Genomic DNA, 13,166 nt, shown 5'->3' on the forward strand with positions numbered 1-13,166 from the left:
TCAGAGCTTCAATGTCAAAGTGCTGGCATGTGATGACAGCGCACAGACGTGTTGAGCCATTAATTTCTACCGCAGTCATGTCCCGAATGGCCCAGATCCAACATAAGCAGGCTCTAAAATTAACTAGTTATAAAACATAACACATTAATCTATTTATTGAGTGATTACTAATTGACAACGCATATGTTGTGTGTAAGAACCACATGTTGTTTGGTCATCTTTGTATTCTTAGAGCATGCAGAGCAGTCACTTCTTTTAGTGTGCGGGGTTTATAGTGCACTTCATCATTTAGGCTACTTGCGTTCATGCCATTCCAGACTCGTATGAATTCTTTGTTCCATAGAACACGAAAAGAGGCTTTTTGAAGATTCTTCATGCAGATCTTTTCCACACAATGACAGGGTCGTAAAAAAGAATGATAGAAAACATTGATGATGTCGAATGTCATTGGTAGTGACCACAAAGGGAAAATAAATTAAAAATCATGTTTAAAACACATGCCAAGTTCTTAGAAATGTACTCTTTGTATTCATGTTAGCTTTTTATGGCTTTCAAAAACTTTTATACAATTTTCCAAAAATGTGATTTAAACTTAATGATGTCATGTTGTGCAACCGTCAAATAAGAAGAAATAATAAACAAAAAAAATCCTTAGACCCTGAATACTTTTGATTGTATGCATTTTAATCAAGTTATTAAAAAACATTTTAAAATGCATTTTTGAGGGTAAAAATAATTTTAAATGATCATGAATTATTAATCCATAAATATCAAGTTTTAGGGATTTGCACCACATGACATTTAACTACATTAACTAACTTTGCCTTGTCATAAAAAGGTCAAATATTTTAAGATATTTTATGGGAATTATTGACCTTGACACACAGCGATGAGGGTCTGCAGGGTCTCTATGATCATTTTGATTGCTCCGCATGACTTTGATTTGGCAGACATACCTTTTTCAACTATTAACAAGCATAAATAGTATTAAAAATATTATGCAAAACTAGCTGTATTCCTATATGAATTGCATTAATGATCAATACTGTAATGACCGACATGTCGCTGACCTCAAAATGAACAAACGACCTCAGTTGCTCTCAGTTTTGTTTGTCATCAGCATTAGCTTTTAGCTGTGTGTAAGTGAAAGGTGGACTGGTGGTCTCCCTAACAGCTTAAACCACATCGTAAAAAAACTGGACCGTAAAGAACAACTGGCTACTCGGTTCTGACCCCACAAAAATAGAGACAAAGCTTCAGAAAGTGGGTGGTCCACTCTCTATGAAAAAAAAAAAATGGGCGCTGTGAGTGTGAGGTAGAGCTCTGGTCTCTATAACACCTGGCCCGATCACCTCCATTCACTTTGATAAGAAAACATTAGCAGGGAATCAGAAAACTCCCCACCTGAGCATCTGAGACACATGATCAGGAAACCAGACAGCAAGAATAGAAATGAAGTCAAAATCCTACATGAAGTGTTTAGGGTGGATTAATGGCTAATTATTACACTGTCCGCTGACCCTTAGATTTACCCCAGCCATTTGCAAGCTGACCATTTGAGCTTGCCAAATTTGACACAGCTGACACAGGCAATAAATTTGAACTAGTTCCACCTCCCCCTTGATCTGTAATGAGGCCCCTCACCCTCACAACAAGCACACTACTTCACATTAGTCAGGTTAAGTTGTACTTGGAGTCCTTGAACATTTAAGAGCTTATTGTCACATTTTCTGACTGTTGGAATTAATGGGTAAACTGGGAATCCAGTAAAACGGAATCAAACCGCTGTTGGATTTTCCCATGCAGGGTGATGATCATGTGACCGTTTCAATGTCAGAGGGTCCAGTCACATGACCATCAGGGTTTACTAAGTGGGGTACTTTTTTTTTTTATTATCAGTATAATTGATTACAGGAAAACATAGTATAAATATGTAATTACCCGAAAATTTAATGAAAATATTACTGTTATAGTTATATATTCCAGTGGCGCTTAGAATATTGAATGGAATTAAGTAAGTGTAAGCAACTTCTGTGAGAATAATTACTTCTATTAGGTGGTTGTTTTTAATTGTTGTATGATTCTTTGTGTCTTGTGTATGTGTATAACTTGTGTCTTTTATGAGAAGCCAAAGGAAAGTTTCCACAATGGTGGATAATAAAGTTCAGTCAATCAATATTCTTTCTCTCTGGACTGTTCAGTGTTATGAATGGTCATCATGAGACTTGTTTATTGTATTTTATCTTTGTACAACAATCATTTTGCAAGCCATTTTTAATGACAGGAGTAGTTAACATAAATGATGACATGATTATATTTGGGGAGTCATGTGATGCGCGCGATGTAGTTAGACATAACCAGGAGAGATCTCTAAAAATTGCCTAAATCTGTTGAAACAAACACTGAAACATTGCCTAAATAGTGGTTAAAGTCTGCCTGGTACCTGTGAGCAATGGGGAATAATAGAGTGTCAACTGAAACCAAGCAAAGATGAGTATAGGGGAACGTCTCTAATGGGGAAATTCAGCAGGAGTTCCTGCCGCTGCACTGAAAGAGTTTCGCAAGATCATTGGGAGTGTTAAACAGGAGCTGATCTCTCAAATGTCAGATCTTCGCAACTCCATCCAGGGATCAACTGATACCCTGACCGTGTCTGTCTCATCTATGCAAGGCCGGATCACTACATCTGAACAAAGGATCAGCGATGTGGAAGATGCAGTTTCAGGAAATGAGCGGTCTCTCAGTCTCCTCAAAAAAGACCACGAGGTTCTCAGAAATAAGATGGAATAAATAGAAAATTACAACAGACGAAATAACATCCACCTGACTGGATTGAGTGAAGGTGTGAAGAATTTCAGAACTTCTGTAGTTACATTGTGTACTAAGACCGACGGAAAATGAAAAGTTGTGATTTTCTAGGCCGATATGGCTTATTCCGGCGAAACTCTCATTCCGGCGTAATAATCAAGGAACTTTGCCGCCGTACCATGAGTGCAGCAGGAGCAATGATATTACGCAGCGCCTGCGTAATATCATTGCGCCTGCTGCACCCATGGTACGGCAGCAAAGTTCCTTGATTATTACGCCGGAATGAGAGTATAGTTCCTAGAAAATCGCAACTTTTCATTTTCCGTCTGTCTTAGTACATGGTGCAACTACAGAAGAGTCAAGTTTTAAATAGGAAAAATACTGAAACTCTTTGGTCATTTTTGAGCGAGATGCTAACGGTCTAATCAGATTCAATGAACTATGCTAAGCTATGCTAAAAGTGGTACCGCCAGACCCAGAGATCGGCTGAATGGATTCAAAAACGGTAAAACTCAACTGTTTAACTCTAGGGGAGTTGGAAAATGAGCCTATTTTCAAAAAAAAATGGAGTGTTCCTTTAAGACACGGCTGCCGAGTGTTTTGGGAGAAGAGGATTTTGGCGCTCCACTTGTCATTGAGCACTGCGTTCCGGCCTAATTCGACTTCTGAAATTCCATTACCGCAAAAGTATTTTATGTATAGCCCGAGTTATAGTCCAGTTAAAAGAAAAAGAGTTTATATGTACCTTAAGAAGTTGCAGGAAGCTGCAGGAAACGCATTTAACAGACTCGGAACATAAAACATTAAAAAAGGAATGGGTAGGCCAAGTGTTTGCATCCTTGTTTAATTCAAGGAATGGCTATACTGATAAATAAAAATATCCCTTTTATTGTTACGAAATCGGTACTCGACCCCTCATATAAGGCATATATAACAGTATACTCCAAATATTGGTGATCACTTGTTTATACAAAATGTTTTCCCTCAAATTGCTCAATCATCAGGTTCACTCTTGGGAGGTGGAGACTTTAACTTTTGACGATGTACTTGATAGATCTTCGACTAAACCATCGTCTCTTTCTAAAGCAGCTAAATCTACCACTGCTTTTATGAAAGGTTTAGATGTTTGGAGGCAGGAACATCCACAAGATAGAGATTACTCTTTTTATTCACATCCCCATGATACACACACTCGTATAGATTATTTTGTTATCCACCCAACTTTTATATCATGTGCTGGATGTTGAATATCTCCCTCGTTTATTGCATGATTATATTTAACATTAATTCACTTTAATATATTTTGATTAACAATTAATATTAAAATAAATAATGTTTGCTCGAAAAAATATTTTATAGATAGGATAGTAAATAATTTGTATGTTCTGGCATAAGTGCACAAATATTGTTCGGGAATGATTTGATCATAATTTCCCCACTTTTGTGTCAAACTCATTTTGTTTTAGATTATGAAGAAATAATTTTTAAACAATGCACATGGATAGTCACATGGACTATTTTTTTATTTCTTTTTTGTGTGTGTGCTTGTCAGTGTAAACCATCTAATTTCTTTTATGGAAAACAGAAGCTTGAACGTTTTTAATAATCAAATTTTACATGCTAAATTCAAAGCACCTCAGTTAAATCCTAATTTGTCAACATTAGTACTTCACTGAATTATGATAGGCACAAATTAAAGTAAGTATGTGTGTGATACACAAATAGTTTAGGGAGCTGCTCTGAATGTCAGTTTGTGCTCCTCAGTGAACACCCAGTATCTGCAGACAGCCGCTGACTGCTTCATTTGCCTAAATCCAGTCATGTCGCTCAGTCTCCAGTCATTCTCACACGGGCAGTTAAAATAGCCGCCTGCTGGACAGTGAGGAGGGGGTTGACAAGCAGTGCCTGGCCTGCTTTGTCCAAGAGCACTCAAACATCTGTGTTATTTTTAAGAGTCAAAATGTCAGTGTGCAGTGAACAGGCGGAAAGAAGGACCATGTGTGGCTGAAACCAGGGCCGGTCAACGCCTTATCTCTGGACCGGAGTGACCAACACTGGGAAACATGACGAGAGTGACAGTAACAAATAAGCATATTTACATTTGCATATATATACACACACACACACACACACACACACACACATATATATATATATATATATATAGATTAGCTTAGATATTGATAAAGTCGCAACAGCCTTCTAATAAATATGCATTTCTTAACGGTTGTTTCTGTATACAGACTGACATGACCTCTCTGTCCCAATGGAGACATGCGTCCATCATATCTCTAGTCTAGTCTGTGGTTGCAGGGTCTCGTCAACGGTCATATTGAGGACTCATGTTGTCATCAGCCAACAAAAACACTTCATCACATTCATATCACACATACACACAGACACTCTCAAATGCACAGCAGGCTCCACACTCCTCTCCATTAACAGTTCTATTCAGTTCTATAGAGCCACTTAAAGTTCCTTATTGTGTGCTTTTGAAGAGTGCCAGTACATTTACTGCAAGGGAAATCATTTCTTTCTTCAGCCATCAGCAAGTGGACCAATCGCAGTACCTTTCATCTGGTAAAATTAGCCTGTGAGACATCTCATCATATTGCTCACACATTAACACATTAGCAACTCAGAAAACACTGATCCTGCAGGAGAACATGTATACACATATATAAAACCCCACATTTATAAAGAACATAAGCAGTACTTTAAAGCCAGAAAGATAAATGAGACTCATATCTACATGATTGACTATCGGTAATGATTTGCAAGGATTTTTTTGCTGGCTTTGTGTTTAATATGCTACATCAAATCATGCAGCATGTTGAGGAGATACCTTGAGGATAACTTTTCTAAATCATACATACATTTTTTTCACCTGGCAGAAAATAAAACTGCAGAAAAAAATCTCATTGATTTATACTGAAGAAAGGGTTCAAATCAACTCTAGAGACCAAAATAGAACAGAGACTTGAGAGGTGGGCTCTTCTGAAGTCCGTAAGCAATAACTTACACCATGGCAACCACCCACAAACCCCTAGCAACCACACAGCAACACACTAAAAATCAATTAGAACACCTTAGCAACCAGATTGAAATGCCATTGTAACCATCCTGAACACATTAGAAACTGATAGCTGCATGTTAAAAACACCCAGAACACCTTAGCAACTGCGTAGCAACACCTTGACAACCACATACAACACCCTAATAACTGCATACCACTACACTTAAAATTACTTGAAACACCTTAGCAACCATATTGAAATGCCATAGTAACCATCCTGAGCACCTTAGAAACTGATGGCCATGTGTAAAAAACACCTTAGCAAATGCATAGCAACACCTTGGCAACCACCCACAACACTCTTGCAATGTATAGTAACATACAAAAATCACTTAAAACACCTAAGCAACCTCACTGAAATGCCATGGTAACCATCATGAAGACTTTAGAAACTGACAGCTACTCCCTAAAACCAACACTCAGAACAACTTAACAACTACCAATAACAACACCCACAACACACTAGCAAACACAAATCAACACACAAAAAATCACTTAAAACACCTTAGCAACCACATTGAAATGCCATGGTAACCATAATGAGCACCTTAGAAACTGTCAACTAAAGCAACACTCAGAACACCTTAACAACTACTTAGCAACTCCTTGGCAACCACCCACAACACTCTAGCAAACTCATACCAACACACTATAAATAATTTTGAACACCTTAGAAACCACATTGAAATTCCATAGCAACCATCCCAAGGACCTTAGAAACTGATGGCCACACACCTTAGCAAATGCATAGCGACACCTTGGCAACCATCCGCAACACCTTGGCAACCATCCACAACACCCTAGCGATGTACAACAACATACAAAAAAAATCAGTTAAAACACCTAAACAACCACATTGAAATGCCATAGTAACCATCACAAACATCTTAGAAATTGACAGCTACACCCTAAAAACAACACTCAGAACACCTTAGGAAACTGCATAGCAACACCTTGGCAACCACCCACAACACCCTAGTAACCACATAGCATCACACTAAAAATCACTTGAAACTCATTAGCAACCACAGTGAAATGGCCTAGTAACCATTCTGAGCACCTGCATAGCAACACCTTGGCAACCACCCACAACACCCTAGCAATTTAGAAACACACAGAAATCCCTTAAAACACCTTAGCAACCACATTAAAATGCCATGATAACCATCATGAACACATTAGAAACTGATGGCAACGCTCTTAAACCAACACTCAGACCACCTTAACAACTACTAAGTAACACCTTGGCAACCACCCACAACACTCTAGCAAACACATATTAACACACCAAAAATAACTTAGAACACCTTAGCAACCACGTTGAAATGCCATGGTAACCATCATGAACACATTAGAAACTGTCAGCTAAAACAACACTCAGAACAACTTAGCAACTACTTAGCAACACCTTGGCAACCACCCACAACACTCTAGTGACCTCATATCAACAAACTAAAAATCACTTAGAACACCTTAGCAACAACATTGAAATGCCATGGTAACCATCATGAACACATTAGAAACTGTCAGCCAAAACAACACTCAGAACAACTTCACAACTACTTAGCAACACCTTGGCAACCACCCACAACACTCTAGTGACCTCATATCAACAAACAAAAAATCACTTAGAACACCTTAACAAACACACTGAAATGCCCTAGTAACCACCCTGAGCACCTAAGAAACTGATGGCCACACATTTAAAAAACAATAAAAACACCTCAGCAACTGCATAGCAACACCTTGGCAACCACCCACAACCCCTAACAGAATCTAGGGAGTGTCAGAATGGTGTAGTTTGTAAACGATGACCTCAGGCCTGTGTATCGGGGGCAGCTGTCTGTCTAGCCTTTGACTCCGCCCCTCCCCTTCCCTTGTCCGTCTGATCCCTCTGTAGTTCACACCTGATCCCAAACCACTGCACTTCACACAGGAATTTTCCATTTTCTATTTTCTCTTGCAGCTTGTCCGGCCCCCTGCTTCCACCCCCGACGGCCCCTACAGCCGCCACAAAGACAAATGAGGAACAGTGTGTTCACTCGCTCTAACAAACACCAGTGTGCACACTAGATCATTTAAACACGCTTTGTACATTTGTTTGTTTGTTTGTTTTTTTAATTTTGAGGAGTTTTGCGCTCCATGTTGTTGCCTTAAATTTAGGAGGCTCTTCCAGATAACAGGAGTATAGAAATTATTTTATTTTTGCTGATTGCTCAGGTCATTTCTGACAGTGAAGTATCATGTCCTGAGGAGGTCATTTAGCGTGGGAATTGTGTGGTTTTATTCGGGTCATCCAGCATGCCCTCTTACCTGTCCCTGACCCCTGAACTCCCCGTCAATCTCTCGTCACCTTCCTTTTCTCTCATTCCTTCTTCCTTTTCAACGATCTCCTCACCTCCACAATCTAAAGCCGCATCTCTCACTGCAGTGACCTCGCAATCACACGTGCTTTTTGTGTGATTTTGTGTTAATCACATTTCCCCAATTTAAAAAATACAAATTGAATAAACATTTATTTATTGAAAATGTATTAATTGTACTGACTTGTGATGTCTTAAGTGTGTATAGACATATTTTCCCAACGGATGTGATGTCCAATTTCGAGTTTCACAGTCAGATCAAATGAGTCAAGAAAGAAATGCGGCTTTAACTCTCAGAATAGGAAAGAAAGGTCAACTCAAGTTCATTGCATACAGTGGCTGGATTTGGAATAACACTCCACCATACTAATCATACTATTTCTGCCATATCTTTAATGACATACACTAGATTGCTAGTCTGAATTCAGCCTCTGTGTGCAATACTGTCCTCTGTTGTGCACAAATCTAGTAGCTCATCCAGTAGTCCATACAGAGAATTCACATACTCTGCACAACATGCTTCATTTCTCAGACAGAGAATGCTATTGTAGTATGCATTATTCTTGTAGTATGTGTCTAGAGCGTCAGGTCATTTTAGTACATTTGTTTCAGTATTGCATCTTTATATAGAGTTTGGAGGCACCTGAACTCAGCAGATGACTTTATAAAATGCCTTTAAATTGGCTATAAAATTTTCTTTGCATGCATTTGACAATCTATTTGCCTCAGGCACACTTCTGCCCAGCGGAAAATAAAGTGGAGCTGTAGTTGTAGATCCACTGAACATGGATCTTGTTTAATGTTAATTTCATCATTTACTAATACATTAATAAGATTAAGAGTTGTATCTGTTAATATTATTTAATGAACCTGAGTTAACATGAACTAATAATGAACAGTTGTATTGACAAACATATATACGAATAACTACTGTAACACATGTACCTGCAGCTATTGCTCATTGCAAGAGATTGTTGAATAAAGTCGCTATTTTTGTTTTGTTTTTGTTCACAAAAAATATTCTTGTCTCTTCATAACATTAATGCTGAACCACTGCAGTCACATGACTGTTTTAATGATGTCTTTAGTACCTTTCTGGACCTTGAAAGTGTTGATTATATTGCTGTCTATGGACGAGTCAAACATATTTCATCAAAAATATCTTAATTTGTGTTCTGAAGATGAACGAAGGTCTTACAGGTGTGGAACGACATTAGGGTGAGTAATTAATGACAGAAATTCATTTTTGGGTGAACTAACCCTTTAAGTTCATCTAATTGCATTTAATATGATATTAAACTATAATACATTTTCAGTTAATTCTAAATAATATGCAGTTAAAAACATTAATTTCACATTTAAGTATATTATGTACTCTTTTAGTATGCTGATGTGAACTTCTTTTTCACAAGGGACCACAAGAGCATTGTTTGCAGAACATTTAATTTTGTCAGAATGCATGGCTACCTTTGAATGGCTGACAAAGGAAAAAGACCAGGATGGACTAACTACCCAAACCTTGACCCCTCGATTTAGACCTGAACGCCAGTAGCTATTTAACTATCATTATCTAGCTTGTGTGAAAGTCATTTCAGAGGATGTTTGAAGATTACTGATTCATTTTCTTAATCTGAAATAACACGCACTGATGAATCGTTCACAATAGGAGCAGGAATATGCATTAAGGAAGTAAATAGTGTGAATTCTGATTTGATGTTGACTTTAAACTTTCTATTTGAAACGTGAAAAGTTGTAAATGTTGGCATTGGGCTTCATGGAATCACAGACTCTTTAAACACATCAAATCAAATGCTCTCTCCAGCACTGACATCAGCACACAGCGAGTGATGGAGAGCGGCTTTGATGCCGTGTGTGTGTGTGTGTGTGTGTGTGTGTGTGTGTGTGTGTGTGAGGTCGGGCAGAGAGCAGGGTAACAGAACACCGCTGCAGACAGCACTTAAACACTCAGCGAGAGACACTCTCTCAGCTCCTGTTTCCAGTCACCTGTGCGGATGTGTGCGCAGTGGAGAGCTCTGCAAGTCTCTACAGGACCCCCAACAGTGACGGCACAGGGGCCACACTCATCCTGACACTGAGAGAGAGAGAGAGAGAGGTTACTATCACCGCCGATGATCGCCAAGAAACAACTGACGATGAATTTGCGACTGAAGCGTGCTGTTTTTATGTTTCATTACCTCGCATAATATTAGAACAAATTCAGAACAAATGAGCACGTTTACATGGAAACATTAATTGAAAAGGAGCACAGCCCTTCTTAAAAAGAAGTGCACTTTATAGCATACATTTGAAAAGAGTACTTATTATGTAAATATTAACAGAATAATCTTAAATGTGAACTGAATGCACTTAATTGCAAGTTATTTGCAATTGAATGAAAATGTACTAGTTTGAATTTATATTAAATACAATTACTTGTTTTTGACCCAGTTAAGTCAAAACATGTATTGTCATTGAAATATGTGAGCACAAAACCAGTCATAAGTGTCACTGCAATAGTAATTGTAGCAATAGTCAACAAAACATTGTATAGGTCAAAATGATCGATTTTTCTTTTATGCCAAGGATATTAAGTAAAGATCATGTTCCATGAAGATATTTTGTAAATTTCCTACAGTAAATATATCAGAAATGTATTTTTGTGAGTGGATATGCATTGCTAAGGACTTCATTTTGGACAACTTTACAGGCGATTTTATCAATATTTCGATTTTTTTGCACCTTTAGATTCCAGATTTTCAAATAGTTGTATCTCGACCAAATATTGTCCTATCATAAAAAAACTGGTTTTGTGGTCCGGGGTCATATATGGTTAAATTGTGCTGCTGAATATACTGAAAAGCATTTATGGTAAACTAAAATATACGTTAATGTCATGTATTTTAATATATTTGTAATTACACATTTGTAATGATGAAGTTGCAATTTAGTACATTTAAAATATATTAACTTGATATTTAAATTAAAATAATGAACTTTACACATACTTGTTAGTTAGCACATTTACCAATCATAAGATAATAATAAAATTGAATATTATATTATATAATTATAATAATTTAGAATATATTACAACTTGTGCACTTTTTGAAAGTGTGTTAAGAGACAGTCATGGCCTTTTATTTCAGTAAAATGATAATATCTGCAAGTAAATATACTTCTAGGAGGTGAAGTACACTACAAGCGCACACTCAATACAATTAAGCAGACTAATTTTTCACAAGAGCAAATAATGACAGAATGTTCATGTTTCATGGCATTTTTGCTTGTTGCACCTTTCATAGATTCATTTTTTAGTTACATTGCTTGGCAACCATGAACAAACAATATTATTTGATGGAATAATTGTGTGTAAAATTAACAAATTTATAAACACCTCTTAACTGTGGTATAATCGCTGTAATGTATAACCTCTAATGGCTTATTTCTTTATTATAAGTTTATCATTTTGTGTACATACAAAATTATCTGAAGGTTTTTTGCATCAAGCCAAGCCTTACAGCTGCCGGAGTGTGTAACGCTGTCAGATAACATAAACACAGGTGGAGAGGTAGACGGCATGAACTCCCAAAACATGCATGAACACACACACACACACACACACACACTGAATGGTCAATGGTTACGTGTCAGTCCTCTGTGACAAGAACATTCCAGAGAAATATCAGCCTCTCACATTGTTTTTGTCTCCATGTCTCACACTTTCCTTCCCTCTCTCTGTGTGTGTATGTGTGTGTATGTGTGTGTGTGTGTGTGTGTGGTAAGCACAGAGATACAGGAGAAAAGCTCAGCTGTCCATCATACAGTCCTGTGTTAGTGTTTTGTGTTCTGTCACACTCGACTGCGCCTCTCATCATACTGTTCATTCCTGCTGCATGTCTCTGATACTCACACAAGCTAATAAATAAACCTCTTACAGTTTGTTTTCTGTTAAATTAGCATTGGCCGTTTAAGTAGTCATCCATAAAGTCTAACTAGAATGACTGCTGTTTTAAATGTTCTTAACTTACACGAACCCAAGAGATTTTGCTTGAACTTTCCTGTTAAAGTGGAAGATGCCTTGTTTCAAATGCTATTGAATAAAGCACGCAGTAAAAGCATCACTCTGCTTTGACCATCTTCTGCTGTACATTAAGTCTATGTATTGTGTCTATAATCTTTAGTTGAATTTTAAAAGCAATTTTATTAAAACTAACAGATTTCAAATGTTTTTTTATGTTATATGAGGTTCACATTAAAATTGACATGTTTTATCATGCCTTCTTTTCATTTTTAATTTTTTAATTCAAATTCAAATTACTTCCAAATTGTAACTTTCAAATGACTTTTATTAACAAATTTTGTTTTTGTCCTAAACAGTGAAAATCCATTGATTATATATGAATTATTAAATGATATTCATCTAAAGAAAGGGTCAAATAAACAAGTCATTTTAATATGCATTGTGTGTGTCATTTCCACCACAATAATCAATTCATTATCAATTTTTTATGTAAGGTTTTATAGTAAGTAGATGAAAATAAAACATAAAAGAAAACAAGAAAACTCAAGGTAAATATCACTTTTATTGTGTATAATTAATTTCCAATCAAGCTTTAATTTTGCCAAATTATGCAAAAAAAAAAAAAAAGTAAAATATTATTTGTGTGTATTTGATACATAAAATACTAATGACGAAACTGTCATGTTATGAGCCAACTACAAGCCAAGAGCCAGACATGTTATCTGAAAAATGTGTAAAATGTCATTTCCAGCACAGAATGTCATTAAACAATACAACATTTGAGGTGGAAATGATACTGTGTGGAAATGTTCATGAGATTCAGAAAAACATGACAGTGAAAAGTGTTGTGTGGATATTCTGGTGCAACTTCGCAAAATCAACAAGGTGCATGGAAGGA

Source organism: Megalobrama amblycephala, linkage group LG12, assembly GCF_018812025.1.
Source record: "Megalobrama amblycephala isolate DHTTF-2021 linkage group LG12, ASM1881202v1, whole genome shotgun sequence".
Taxonomy (NCBI): domain Eukaryota; kingdom Metazoa; phylum Chordata; class Actinopteri; order Cypriniformes; family Xenocyprididae; genus Megalobrama; species Megalobrama amblycephala.